Here is a 10205-nt window from a genome sequence, read left to right as displayed (position 1 = left end):
GTCAAAGAAGGTTTATAAAGATCACATCTTCAGGAAGACAGAAAGCTACAGAAAGACCAAAGCTCAGATAGAAAAGATACGTGGAAAAACCTTCACAATTTGTTGAAAAACTGATTTGCAGTTTGATTTTAACCAACGTCACTTGTTCAAGAAAAAAAAAAGAACAGGAAAAGTATGGTCACATTGGTGTTAAGCTAACCTGATCATTATCGTGCATCTGGCCTGCTTATGGCTTCCTCAGCAAGACACAGACTCACATCGTACACACTGTCACCTAACTGGAACATGCCTTGCAACTTGTATGAGAGCTGCAGCGAGCGAGAAAGTCAAATTAATATGATTTCACATATCGGCGTACAATATTTGGTGATGGGAAGGTGACCTTTCCAGATGCCTCTGAACATATCCATGTGCTTCACCCTCCTGTGACCCTGAGATGGTGTAAACAACAAAAAACAACAACAACAACAACAAAAGCAAATGAGAGGACTTCAGATTACAGTCGTCTTAAGTCTACACGTCAACAATAACAGCAACAACTACAAACCCCCTTCCCCAGTTGTACTGGTGACAAACTAAAAGGTGTGAAGGCCAAAATTTATGTTGGTGGGTGCTCATTTTAATAGTTGATCGAAACGCTAATCCAGTCCCATTCACGAAGACCACAGGAAGACAATTGTATGCTTATACAAGTGTCATCTACTCTATTATAGGACAAGTGTACTGCTATGTTTTTAACTCGACACAGCGTTTGGTAGATGAGACAACGGGCCCCTGGACAAGGACCTGTAAAAGCTGTAAAATAACTAAGCCCTTTGACTATGTGACAAAAAATGCAAAGCTAATAACAGCGACTTCACACAGCGGTTCTGGCTTAGGGGCCCCCTGAACCCTCAGGCCCCTGGGCCTGGGCCCAGTATAGTAGTAGCATGTCCTAAGCATGGGTGAGTTACCTGAATGGGCCTGGTAGGTAGTGGTAGTATGTCCTTTAATAGTAGTCTAGCTCAAAGGATGTGGTTGGTTGTCCCTTGACACTTTAACCACATTTCCTGATCTCGAGCGATGGAAGATGTGCTGTCTTTTTGCTGTGTCTGTTTGTGTGCGTTATACTTTGAGGATGGTCATGTGTGTCCATGCATGCATCTCTATGCGCCCTGCACCATGATACGGTCACATCAGTTCAACTTAGAAAAACCACAATCCTATTTGAAAACAAGGAGCAAAAATTAAATCCATCGTCTTGCTCTAAAACGTCTTCGGCATTGTCAGAAAGCCCAACATTACAGTCTGCTGCCTGTCTTCGTTTAAATGACTTCAGTTCTTCTTTGGGCTAGTATGAAGCAACATGGCAGACTTGTATGACGCGTCTACGAATAATTTCGTGATATTAGCAATGTAAAGGCCGTAACACTTTGCTTAGTGGTAGAAAACCGCTCTTTCCTCATCACAGCCAGCTGTCATCCTCATAGTCACGTCTTACTGTATCTACAGTGTTATAAACCTATACCCAACACCAGCGTGTAAAACCAGTCAGGGGCTTCGTAGCAGAGGCTTTTCTATTTTTTCTTTTCAGACCTGCACGAATTATCAGAAATTAAACTCATTTTGCCACCTATAGTGTATATGGACCTTGTCAGTTAAAACAGTCGATCGTGTGAAAAGAAAAATGAAACGAAAAAAAAGAAGAATATTAACTGTTACCAAAGACCAAAAAAAGGGGAAGCTGAACTCATCACCACGGAAGATGGTAGAGCTCCGCAGTGTTCTCAAGTAGCACTCAGTTAGCCAGGAAGGAGATGCGACTGTGCTTAGGAGTAGGCGAGAGAGAAATAGGCAGAGAGAGAGAGAGAGAGAGGGGGGGGGGGGGAGAAAGACGGAGAGAGAGAGAGACGGAGAGAGGGGGGGGGGAGAGAGAGAGAGGGGGGGGGGAGGGAGAGACGGAGAGAGAGAGAGAGAGAGAGAGAGAGGGAGAGAGAGGAAGAAAAAGAAAGAAACAGTGACAGACACATACCAAGGAAGAGGTAGTATATAAGAGATATAGAAAAAGACAGACATGTAGAGAAAGAGAAATGTTGGGAGAGAGAGACTGACAGAGTGGGAAGATGAGACCCTGACAGCAAAGGAAATCTAGTGTCCACCATTCAAGGTGGGTATACCTGGTCACAAACTCCATTTTTAAGTCCACATACTGTATTGTTGTTAGTGTCTGGTCCGTTCAATAGTTTGCTTTTCCTTGGCTCACCGTTGTGGCCAGTGTCAGACGTACTGCTTTATCACATTTTATCGAAACATCTATAACTTCTTGCTTTAAATTAACCTCTCATTGCTTGAAAATGTCATGAATTACAATAGTTAACTACAAACTGAAGGCAAGTGCATGTGTCGGTTAAGTTTTTGCTAATTTCAGTCTTGATTTGTTATCAACCTAGAAACATTAAAGCCAATGTGTGTGTGTGTGTGTGTGTGTGTGTGTGTGTGTGTATATATAGATATATATATACACATATACATATACACACACACACACACACACACATATATATATATATATATATATATATATATACATAGTGGGGGGGTTTTCGGAAACCGTCAATGGTGTTGGTAACAGTGCTCAACAAATGAGGAGCGGAATATTAAGACAGATGTAGGGAAAAAAACTTTTAAAACATAGCAGTAAAAGCTTGTTTTGTGTGCCGCGCACTTGAAAATACTATATATATATAAGTATATATATATATATATAAGGGGCCGATTAGGCCAATGACATTGTGCTTTCACAGTACTGAAACACCATTAACATACATACTCTGAGAATCTATGCATGCTCATATATAAACACTTGCACATACAGATGAGAAACATATGTATGTGCAAGTGTTTATATATGTACATGACAGCTTGATTGACAGCTGATGATTGCTTATGGCATGAAACAGGCTTGTACTGTCTCAAAGAATTTACTTGACTCACTGGATTTATATATATACATGTGTGTGTGTGCATATTATGTATGTACAAACCCCAATTCCAATGAAGTTGGGACGTTGTGTAAAACGTAAATAAAAACAGAATACAATGACTTGCAAATCCTTTTCGACCTATATTCAACTGAATACACTACAAAGACAAGATATTTAATGTTCAAACTGATAAACTTTATTGTTTTTGTTTTTTCCAAATATTTACTCATTTTGAATTTGATGCCTGCAACACGTTCCAAAGAAGCTGGGACGGGCATGTTTACCACTGTGTTGCATCACCTTTCCTTTTAACAACACTCAATAAGCGTTTGGGAACTGAGGACACTAATTTTTGAAGCTTTGTAGGTGGAATTCTTTCCCATTCTTGCTTGATGTACGACTTCAGTTGCTCAACAGTCCGGGGCCTCCGTTGTCACATTTTGCGCTTCATAATGCACCACACATTTTCAATGGGAGACAGGTCTGGACTGCAGGCAGGCCAGTCCAGTACCCGCACTCTTTTACTACCAAGCCACGCTGGTGTAACACGTGCAGAATGTGGCTTGGCATTGTCTTGCTGAAATAAGCAGGGACGTCCCTGAAAAAGACGTCGCTTGGATGGCAGCATATGTTGCTCCAAAACCTGTGTACCTTTCAGCATTAATGGTGCCTTCACAGATGTGCAAGTTACCCATGATGCCATGGGCACTACCACACCCCCATACCATCACAGATGCTGGCTTTTGGACTTTGCGCTGATAACAATCTGGATGGTCCTTTTCCTCTTTAGCCCGGAGGACACGACGTCCATGATTTCCAAAAACAATTTGAAATGTGGACTCGTCAGACCACAGTACACTTTTCCACTTTGCGTCAGTCCATCTCAGATGAGCTCGGGCCCAGAGAAGCCGGTGGCGTTTCTGGGTGTTGTTGATATATGGCTTTTGCTTTGCATGGTAGAGTTTTAACTTGCACTTGTAGATGTAGCGACGAACTGTGTTAACTGACGATGGTTTTCCCAAGTGTTCCTGAGCCCACGTGGTAATATCCTTTACAGAATTATGTCGGTTTTTAATGCAGTGCCGCCTGAGGGATCAAAGGTCGCGGGCATTCAATGTTGGTTTTCGGCCTTGCCGCTTACGTGCAGAGATTTCTCTGGATTCTCTGAAACTTTTGATGATATTATGGACTGGAGATGATGAAATCCCTAAATTCCTTGCAATTGTACGTTGAGAAACGTTGTTCTTAAACTGTTGGACTATTTGCTCACGCAGTTGTTCACAACGTGGTGAACCTCGCCCCATCCTTGCTTGTGAACGACTGAGCCTTTCGGGGATGCTCCTTTTATACCCAATCATGACACTCACCTGTTTCCAATTAACCTGTTGACCTGTGGAACGTTCCAAACAGGTGTTTTTTGAGCATTCCTCAACTTTCCCAGTCTTTTGTTGCCCCTCTCCCAGCTTCGTTGGAACGTGTTGCAGGCATCAAATTCAAAAAGAGTGAATATTTGCAAAAAACAATAAAGTTTATCAGTTTAAACATTAAATATCTTGTCTTTGTAGTGTATTCAATTGAATATAGTCGAAAAGGATTTGCAAATCATTGTATTCTGTTTTTATTCACATTTTACGCATCCCAACTTCATTGGAATTGGGGTTTGTATGTATATATATATTTTTTTAAATTATTTTGGAAATGAAAAAAATACACACACACACCTTTTTTTTTATTACCAAATCTCCTCCTGTGAGTTTGGTATCATCTCTATTGAATGAAATACAGCAAAATTATCTTATGGTCTATAAGATTTCTATTCCTCTCCTTTTCAGTGCAGCTGTTTGGTAATTCTGAACCGTTTTTGTTTTGTCTATTTTCCTACAAAAATTACTTGAAATACCATTCTGAAATTTCTAGAGTCATGGTAGGTCAGTTGTGAAACGTTTTTTTGGGATGGATTTGGATTTTTTTTACACCAACTTAAAATGAATGTATATTTTTTTGTGTTTGTATGGGTTTGAGCATGTTGCATGTGTCTGTATGCACCTGCAAAAAAACAAAAAAACGAATCCCTATAAATCCCCATTGCAATGTTTAAGTGTTGCTATGCAGCCAGGGTGCCCCTCTAGTCATATGACAAGTCTACATCTGTATCTGTATCTGCACTGGCTATAACCAACCGACAGTCCTCTTCTAGATTTCAATTGGATTAAGCACAATTTAACTCGCTAGATTTAAACTAAAATTTAATCTAACTTTAAATTGAACTGCCGGGACAGGCTGCAACATCCCCACGACCCTGAGTAAGGATAAGCGGTTTGGATAATGAATGAATAAAAAAATTTTTTTTTCAGGGTTCTGGTTAGACATCAGCGTTACCATCATCACACCTGCACCAGTGACAATTATATGATATTTGTATGCTGCACAGTAAACCGCAAGGATTTCTGTATGTGGTTTTTTTTAACCTCGGCCGGATGGATTATTCCCTTAAACGGTAGATATCACTGAATGCAGATGTGAAGCATTATGCATGAATACGCTTCAAAATCCCCCTTAAATTTCAGATCATCTTATCGACATTATCATACCTGCATTTATAGTCTTACATATATATATATATATATATATATATATATATATATATATATATATATATATATATATATATATATATATTCACCACTTTGTAGAGTATATTTCCCCCACTTTAGTGTTCAGATTTCTCTATTTGTTTGATTATATGCACTTGTCACATATGGTGTGTTTCAATAATTGCTGTTTAGCGCTTAATTCCACATGTAGTATGTCTGTTGGGTTAACTTGCAGCTAGCTTTGCCTCTTGGAAACATTAAGGAATGCTACAAAAGCTAAAAAACTGTATTTCTAATAACACTAAAACAAAGGTAATTTTTTTTTCATATGACAAAACAAACTGTCAAAGTGTGAAGTTATCCTCATAGGGAGCAGGTGGGAGAAAGAAAAAAAACAACAAACCAAGCCATCTCAATCTTGCCTCTCTTGCTTTGTCTCCAAACCGTCCAACCTGAGCGGTCCCTCTAATACAATCGTTCCTAATCCTGTCCTTCTTCATCACTCTCAATGAAAATCTTAGCATCTTCAACTCTGCCACCTCCAGCTCCGCCTCCTGTCTTTTCTTCAGTGCCAGTCTCCAAACCATACAACATACTGGTCTCACAACCATCTTGTAAACCTTCCCTTTAACTCTTGCTGGTACCCTTCGGTCACAAATCACTCCTGACACTCTTCTCCACCCACTCCCTCCTGCCTGAACTCTCTTCTTTACCTCTCTCCTGCACTATCCGTTACTTTGGACGGTTGACCACAAGTATTTAAACTCATACGCCTTCATCACCTCTACTCCTTGTATCCTCACCATTCCACTGTCCTCCCTCTCATTCACACGTAGGTATTCCGTCTTGCTCCTACTGACTTTCATTCCTCTTCTCTCCAGTGCATACCTCCACCTCACCAGGCTCTCCTCAACCTGCACCCTTCTCTTGCTACAGATCACAAGCCATCCGAAAACATATTACAGGGAGACTCCTGCCCGATCTTGTCCGTCAACCTGTCCATCACCATTGCAAACAAGAAAGGGTTCAGAGCCGATTCTTGACGTAATCTCACCTCCACCTTGAACCCATCTGTCATTCCAACCACACACTTCACCACTGTCACACTTCCCTCATTCATATCCTGCACCACTCCTACACACTTCTTTGCAACTCCCGACTTCCTAATACAATACCACACCTCCTCACTCGACACCCTGTCATATGCTTTCTCTAAATTCACAAAGACACAATGTAACTCCTTCTGGCCATGTAACTCCTCCTGGCCTTCTCCTACATTGTGTCTTTGTAGATTTAGAGAAAGCATACGACAGGGTGCCAAGAGAGGAGGTGTGGTATCGTATGAAGAAGTCGGGAGTTGCAGAGGAGTATGTAGGAGTGGTGCAGGATATGTATGAGGGAAGTGTGACAGTGGTGAGGTGTGCGGTTGGAATGACAGATGGGTTCAAGGTGGCGGTGGGATTACATCAAGGATCGGCTCTGAGCCCTTTCTTGTTTGCAATGGTGATGGACAGGTTGATGGACAAGATCATAGATATATATATAGAGAGAGAGAGAGAGAGAAATAGATAGACAGGTAGATAGATAGATAGCCAACTTGGCAGCTGATGAGTGTGAGATGCACGAAACAGGCTTTTACTGCTATGAATTAAAAGTTTTTCTTCCTACATTTATCTTAATATTCCACTCCTCATTTGTTGAGCGCTTTCATCAACACCATTGACGGTTTCCGAAAAAACGCTATTTTTTTTTTCTTAATAGAAAATCTTGGGCGTTTTTGTCAGTAGCTACATTTCTCAGTGGCTATGGTCATTATCTACTGCAGACAGTAGGATCACAATAGGTAAGACAGTGAGAAAAGGGAGAAGTACATCCAGCAGACAGCCAAGAAAGGAAGTGTGAAAGAATGGTTTACCAATCACTCGCTTTTTGATTACTTACAATAAATGAGCTCATTTTCTCTCACCCCCACATTCCTCTTTTGTGTGCCACCCCCTGTGATTATTAAGAGGCTCCAGCATTTTGGTGCAAACTCGTTTCTTGTTTCCAAACTGCTGAGTAAGTTAAAGTTATTGTTGTCTTGACTTTACTCTTCCTCCGTTCCCCTCAGGAATTATGGCTCTCTCATGGGTCGTATGCTGTTCACTGCTTTCTTTCCTGGCCATCTCCTCCGCTCTGGACAATTGTACTGAAAGCAGTTCATGGAAAGGTAAGTCTGAGATATATCACAAGCAGAAAGCACATCAGGATGATCTGCGAATGAAAAATCATTACTGAATATCTCCAGTTAACAGAACTTGGAAAATTTTACCTTATCTATTTCTTTCCGTTAAATTGGGTTGCTGGTGCATTTTTGTGCAGTTATTGCTGACTAAACGAAGTGTAAAATCACCACAATAAAGGGTCTGCATAGTTATGCAGCAACGTCAACTGAAGACACAAGACATACTATTCAACACAACTGCAGTAAAAGAACGATAGACCTTTTTCATAAACATAGCCAACATACTTCCACTTCGTCTTAGTCAGTTAGATCGGTTGACTTGACTTGTTGATATGTCTTTATGTTTCTGTTGTCAGACGGCGTGCACCTCTACAAAAAAGTGATTTGAGGGTCACAAAACGCCAACAGCCCAGAAATTGCTCAGAGCCTTTGTTAGCCAATTAGCATTTTGTGAACCCTTTTTTAGTCATACAGTCATCTGACAACAGAAACATCAAGCTTTGTAGATAACAGCACTTCTTCTTCTTCTTCCAGCTTGTTCCCTGTTTCCCAGGGGTCGCCACAACAGATTTTTGCCCTCCACAGCTTTCTGTCTGACGCATCCCTCTCCCACAGTCCAACCTTCTTCGTATCCTCCTCTATCTGGTCTCTCCATCTTTTCCTTGGTCTTCCTCTTTTTCTTTGCCAGGTATTTCCAGGTCCAATACCTTCTTTCCTATATAGTCTATGCCTCCTCTCTGTACATGTCCAAACCACCTCAATCTTGTCTCTCTCAACTTCCCATCCATTCCCCTGATCTTGTAACTCTCACTTCTTCATTTCTCTTCCGGTCTTTTCCAGTCACTCCCAAGGACCAACACAGCATGTTCATCTCTGCTACCTGTAATGCAAATTCTAGGCTCTCTGTTGATGTCACTGCTTCCATACCATAGAGCATGGCAGGCCTGACTATTGATTTGGAAACTTTGCCCTTTACCCTCAATGGCATTCTTTTGTCACAAACTACTCCAGTTATCTTTCTCAGTGAATTCCAACCAGATTGTGTAACTTTCTTGACTTCCTTCTTACCACCGCCTTCTGTCTGTATTGTTGATGCTAAGTAATTGAATTTATTAACTTCTGGGACATCTCCTCCTCCTAAGGTCAGTCCTGGACTTTCTATGTGCTTATTTATACACAGGTACACAGTCTTTGATCTGCTGACCTTTAGTCCTCTAATCTCTGGCACTACTCTCCAATCTTCAAGATCTTTCTCCAACCTCTCCTTGTCCTCATTTGCTGGCATGATTTCATCAGCAAACATCATGCTCCATGGTGGCTCTTTCTTAAGATGTTTTGTGAGGCTGTCCATCAGTATCACAAACAGGAAAGGGCTCAACACTGATCCTTGGTGCCATCCTACCTTTACCTCAAACTCACTTGTTGTTCCCACTGTACATTGAACTACGGTCTTACAGTCCCTGTACATGTCCTGAATTATGCTGACGTAATTTTCTGCCACTCCCTTTGCTCTCAGGCAATACCACAACTCCTCTCTGTCTGCTTGTCATTGTCGCAACATTAAGTGTGGCCATTCTGAAGTCTTTCTTCTTCAGTCATCTCCTCTCTCTTTTCTGTCTTGCTTGTACCCTTCCTCTCCTCTGTCTTTCCCTACATTCCCCAACAGGTGCATAGGTTCCATTAGCATAGAAATTAGGTCATAGAAATAATAATTTCTTCCTCTGACCTCCAGTGTCTCCAGCGCTGCAGTCCTTACAGTGCCATAATGACTATGAGTCCTTTATCCAGTGTAGCTGGAAGGAAGGTCCACACACACACGAACACACACCGCTGGAGCTGTGGACCTGGAACGACGACAGGTGAAATCAGGATGGAGGGGTGAAAAGTAGGACAGAAGGAAGGAAGGAAGGAAAGACTAAAACGGGGAAAGTGGGAAAGAAAGGCGGGAGGTGGAAGTCAAGGGAAGAAGGAGGTAAAGGCAAAAGGGAGAAAACCAAAGGGAAGGAAGGCAGGAAGGTAGGAAGGACAGATGAGTCAAGGAGATAGAATTGAAATGTGATCTGTGAATGAAATGAGAATATCTCTTATAATGCTGTGGTAACAGTTTTAAAATCAGACATGATTTTTTTTTCTGTCACCATTGTGTCTGCTAGCAAAATTGAGCCTGATTAGGCCACTACATCCAAGGCCATTTCTACATAATCTATTTTATCCAGACTACCTTACTGAGCAAAAATGAATCTTATAGGTTAATAGAATTTGTATTATGAAAGTTTCATCATAATAACCTTGGATATATTTTGTAACTTGCAACAGAGTATAGACACAATGGCTTTAAAAAATACAACCCCAGTTTTTGTGGGAATAATTGAAATAGCTTGGATTTTAATTTCAATTGATATCAATTGGATATTCTTGCATACC

At 41.1% G+C, this 10205-nt stretch overlaps 1 long non-coding RNA gene across 1 annotated transcript; it reads left to right on the top strand.

The window, feature by feature from the left end:
• Positions 1-2027: 2027 nt before the first annotated feature.
• Positions 2028-9591, top strand: LOC130119005 (uncharacterized). The gene is made up of 3 exons (XR_008810813.1): positions 2028-2146; positions 7668-7766; positions 9514-9591. It is a non-coding gene; the product is annotated as an uncharacterized LOC130119005 (long non-coding RNA).
• The last annotated feature ends 614 nt before the right edge of the window (positions 9592-10205 follow it).

Source organism: Lampris incognitus, chromosome 10, assembly GCF_029633865.1.
Source record: "Lampris incognitus isolate fLamInc1 chromosome 10, fLamInc1.hap2, whole genome shotgun sequence".
Classification (NCBI taxonomy): Eukaryota; Metazoa; Chordata; class Actinopteri; order Lampriformes; family Lampridae; genus Lampris; species Lampris incognitus.
This window is presented reverse-complemented; position numbering and strand designations above follow the sequence as displayed.